Here is a 300-nt window from a genome sequence, read left to right as displayed (position 1 = left end):
AGCAGTAGTAACAACAACAGCAGTAACAATACCAGTAATAGCAGCAACAGCAGCAGCAGCAGCAGCAGCAACAGCAGCAGCAGCTGCAGCAGCAGCATCCCTCCTGTAGAACATTCTGCATTGTAAACATTTGCTTTTGGGTGGGGGTAGGGGATAGGCAGCTGCAGCAGAAGAGGTTTGCTGCTGCTGCTCTTGCTGCTGCTGTTGCTGCTGCTGCTGCTGCATAGGAAGGTTGCAGCTAGCAGCAGCAGCAGCAGCAGCAGCAGTTGCTGCTGCTGCTGAAATTGCCGGATGTTTTGC

Source organism: Eimeria mitis, genomic scaffold (genome assembly GCF_000499745.2).
Source record: "Eimeria mitis Houghton genomic scaffold, Emh_scaff1373, whole genome shotgun sequence".
NCBI classification, from domain to species: Eukaryota; Apicomplexa; class Conoidasida; order Eucoccidiorida; family Eimeriidae; genus Eimeria; species Eimeria mitis.
This window is presented reverse-complemented; position numbering follows the sequence as displayed.